Source organism: Dermacentor andersoni, chromosome 7 (assembly GCF_023375885.2).
Source record: "Dermacentor andersoni chromosome 7, qqDerAnde1_hic_scaffold, whole genome shotgun sequence".
Classification (NCBI taxonomy): domain Eukaryota; kingdom Metazoa; phylum Arthropoda; class Arachnida; order Ixodida; family Ixodidae; genus Dermacentor; species Dermacentor andersoni.
The window spans coordinates 157,852,257-157,856,913 of NC_092820.1; positions in this window are offsets into that span (position 1 = coordinate 157,852,257).

A 4,657-nucleotide genomic window follows, 5' to 3' on the forward strand; every position below is an offset into this window, starting at 1 on the left:
CTTGCCGACTAAATAGCGGGTCGCCATCTAATTTTCAGAACGTCAATAAGAAGTCTCTGCACGATGACGCAAATACCGCTGTGGAGTTTCACCTTGTCCGTAAACGTATTACCGCTTGCGCACAGACCTCATTGCTTGCCCTAGCAGGACGGCCCTGGCGGAAAGATATAAGAATGTCGCTTCCTTTCGTTTTATGCAGGTGACTTAGTGGCATCAGCAGTAGCTTGAGAAGCGGAGTTCAGCCAACGTTTATAGTTTCGTACAGTGACGTTGCGATATCCAGTACCTTAATACACGACACATACTTTCATGTATCGGAAATACAGATAGTAATACGCGTCTTGCCAGTCGTATCATAATACATATAGGAGATGCCCTAAGGCTATCGAAGATAGTATCTAAGATACATGTATCTTCGATACTGGGCAGTACTCACGGGACAGTTACTTGAAGAAATCCACTTTGAAAAGCATACATTTATTTTCGGCGTTTCGGCCGGTTGAAAATATATTTGTTCCTTTCAAGGTGGATTTCTTCAAATATATATACATATATATACCGTGCGTCTCAGCTGACGAGGGCCCAGCGGTATAAAGAAAGGGGGGCTACGATATACGGCACGGTACCAACGGTATTTCGTTAGAATTCTCCTTGGGCACTATGGTAAATTTTTCTCTTATAATTTATAAGCTAATTTGTCCAAATAAATTGCCTAAATTTGTAATTTCTTCCACAGCTGGGTGCCGTTGTCAAGTGGGAAGAGGACTTGGCACCCGGAGGTGCCGCAAGCCAGAGCTTACTCATCAACCCTTAACACAAAATAGGTCAAGGCATACAACCATGGAAACCACCATAGCCATGCGTGGAGCAGCGCGACCACACGGGGGTGGGTGCGTTACCATCGGTTCCGGCTCAAGGGTTCCACTTAGCCAAACAAAAACACCGTGCATCGACTGGCGCACAAAGCAGAGTCGAGCGACCTTGAGAGCATGCATCATAACGTAACGGAGAGCTTTCCACCCGACTCAAGCTTGAATTTCAAATTGTGCATGCACACACGTCGAAGTCGAGAGACCTTATAGGAGTATGCATCATAACTTAATGGTGAGCTTTCCGCCTGACGCATGCTTGAATTTCAAATTGTGCGTCGTAATCGAAAATACCATATTCAACAGTTTCCATCCCGCCCAGTCGCTTTTTTTACGCTTTCAAAGTCGCGGCGCCAAACGCGAGAAGGAATGCGGAGCGAAGTTGGGCCCGCGCGTTTTCGGCGCCCACAAAAGGGTGTTTCGAAGAATCAACACTACACTCGGTGCCCGACTTCGTGACCACGAGCAACAACAACAACAAAGAAAGGACGAGGGGACGGCTGCCATTGTGGACCTTGCAGAGAAAGCGGAGCAGCCGTTCAGCGGCAGACCTTTCGGATCACAGGGCGCCGAGTTGCTTGCCTTCGTAGAAACGGGCCACAGTAAACAATGGGAGACGAGCAGCGAGCTTCAGTGACGAACGCATTTCGTAAAGCCTGTTTCGCGGTCAGGTCTTAGGTCCTCCGCTCTTCGTCGCTCCCCTGGCTTGCAGGTGAGACATTCGTACAGGTTCGTTACGTCGCCATATGGTCTCCAATGCGGCAGGTTTGGTGCCTTCGGGTGGCACGCTCGGTCGCTCGCCAGCGACACTCGCCAGCCAGTCTCCGAACGATTAGAGCACTGCGACATCGCGAGACGCGGCACAAAAAACCTACAGCAAGGCGACGGCTGCTGAGAACGCGTCCCAATATGTCGGCCATTGATCTGAGGGGCGCTTGAAAATGGCGGAGCGGTGCTGCTCTTCTTTCTTCATTTCCTTCTAAGAACCACCTCGCCCCCCCACCCCTCCACCGATGTGTCCCCCCGCTGCTTCGGGCACCACTGTCGCCGTCGCTTTGGTCTTTGCGGATGCTGGCCGGGTGCTTGGCTCTTCAAGCGGTGATGCCAGCCAAGCTACGCTGGAACGAATAATGGAGGCGTCTTTGCGTTTGCTGAACCGGAAAACACTCTGCCCCCCCCCCCTTCTCCAACCACTAGTTTTCATCCCCCTTAGTTGTGATGCCCGTAGTAGCACCTTCGTCCTCCATGCATCCACTTTCTCTCTTTTCGGTGTCTTCGTTCATTCGCCCCCTTCCCTACTACGAGAATCTCTCTCTCTCTCTCTCTCTCTCTCTCTCTCTCTCTCTTTGAAGTTTGGCTCCACCCTGTTCATGCCACTTAGTTTGAACGCGCCACACGATGTATGCGCATTTACAACGAAGCCGACATCATCAAGCTGTCAAGGTAGACTGATTTTTTTTTTATTTCGCTGTACTTTAGTGGAAATCGCAAATCCGACCTTTAGAAGCTCCGACTTTTTCACAATCCGCCTTTTTCATGTTCCTGTGCTGCACTCTGACGCATGCCACTGGAAACGCTTTGGAAGGGTGCCGGGGATTTCGCCGGTTGATTTGTGTACCTGCGCCCATGTTGAGTGTGCGCCGGTTGTGCGTTTCGTGGATCGCGATTAATTATTAATGGTTTCTCCGGGACAGCATGTCGTTCGCCCATCGACTATAGTGGGTGAGCAGGCCCGAGTGCGCTGTTGTAACAGCGCGGCCGAGAAAGGCATGCTGGGTTCCGTCTGCCGACGTGGCTGCCTTGAGTTCGTTGTCGCTGATGTCTGTCATTGCACATCGCTTTTTGTATTCCTTTTACACATTCACTAAACATTTCGCATATTCAAGAAGCCTTCAAGTGCAGCCTTCCACGTGGGATTTGGCGAAGCGGTTCATTTGTTCACATCCACAGCTTCAGATCGCTGTTAGCTTCGGATATTGTAGAAACGGTGCATCGCTGATGTGAAATAATCTCAAAACGTAGCAAAACATACAGACGAGTCAGTATGAGCGGCCGAGTCACTTAAACAACTGCAACTGTGATTCGGACACATATATATTGCGGGCTGTTACTACTGATTCTCGCTTTTGCTTAACTTGATCATAGTTACAGTTTGCGCGTGCAATAAAGTATTATTAGAGACAACTGTGCTCGGCATAAACTCCCACTTATAGGCCATGTAGTTCTCTCGCGAAAACGCGGGTACCGTCGCTGACACCGTTGGCAACTGAGCGAGTTGATGCTGCTGTACCGAATGCACTGTCTCTTCTTTCCCGTTTGACTTCTCTGTAATGAAGAAATGTGTCAACAACACGTACAGACCGACCATCTACGGGAATGCGACCGGCAGCGTTTGGGAACGTTGACCAAAGTACAAGATGTTGGCACGGCGCTGTGTCGCCGCTTATTGTGTGCGTGCGGTGCGGAGTGAAGAGCAGTTATCATATCGCTGTATGGCCACAACTTAACTATAAGAGCGGTTTCCTTCGTCCTGTCTGCTTATTTTTTAAGTCCAGCTCCATCGGTAGCGGGTGCGCGAACTCAGGCCTAACCCAAACTTCGCTAAACAGGATCAACATTGACTCAAACTTCACGCGCACGGCTTGAGAGGACTGAATCTCGTGCATTTCAACTTCGAAGGCATCTAGGCGCATTTTGAGCGCGAATAATTATATTCACAAGTGAATGAGATGCAGCTATCGCGTTGTCGGTTCGACGGCTGATCAAGTAGGGTTCGGTCAAGCTATATCACGGTCGGCACGCTGATTTTGTCGATGCCATCGACACGAAAGCCCGTCGCGCTATATGACAACTCGCACTCGTCGGTTGGGTCGTTGTCGGCCTATTACGATCAAATGGTCTCAGTGACACAGTGCTGAATAGTCGGCCAATCGTCGGCGTCAATGTCTCGTCAATCTCGTATCCGCGACCCAGTGTTACCACGCGTTAAAAGGGTACATGAAGTCAGGCACGCGCTGCCACCACCAGCAACAGTGGGTCGACGTCAGCAACGTGTTTTTGAAGTGTCGCCCAAGTGCAACGCAGGCGTTTATCGACAAATTTCACAGCCGTCAATGCAAGGCGGCAACTACGTGGTTCACGGTGCAGTCCGGACGAAGTCCAGGCCCTTTTCACTTTCAAAGTGGAGTTGCAGTCTTACGCACGTTTACGGCACCGCACCGACGTCGAGCTGCCAGTACAGTTTCAACGCGTTACACGGCACAATCGTCCACTGCAGTGAGCGTCCGTGCGCTTTTTTTTTTTTTTTTTTTCTTTTCCAGGGTAGCTTCCCTCAATATCTGGCCGCGTGCGCGTCCCTTCATGGCCTCCGAGATCCACCGCGGCGCCCGCGTTCGAGCGGGGGTAAACCTCGGAGGTCATGGTCCCTTCCATAGAGTTTCTCACTACATTACCTAGAGGGAAATCTGGCGCTGCTGCGCTGTGGTATGCATGGGAATGCCGGTATATTGTGGATTCGGATTGGCATCGTTCTCGTAGAGACAGGACACCTTGAAGACGCGCTTGGCAAGTACCGTTCCCTCTGCCACAATGATTAATTTTCTATTAGAAAAGCTCGTGAAAAGCTGTTTTAGCTTTATTATTACGCGAAAACATGTTTTGTTTAACTATGAGAACTTGTTATTGTGTGTACGACTACATGCTACGTAAAAAGTATCAGCGGGCCGCTAAAGTTGGAGGACAGACGACAAGGTTCGCGCTCGCTTTGAAACAGTTGGTCGTCTGTTCTT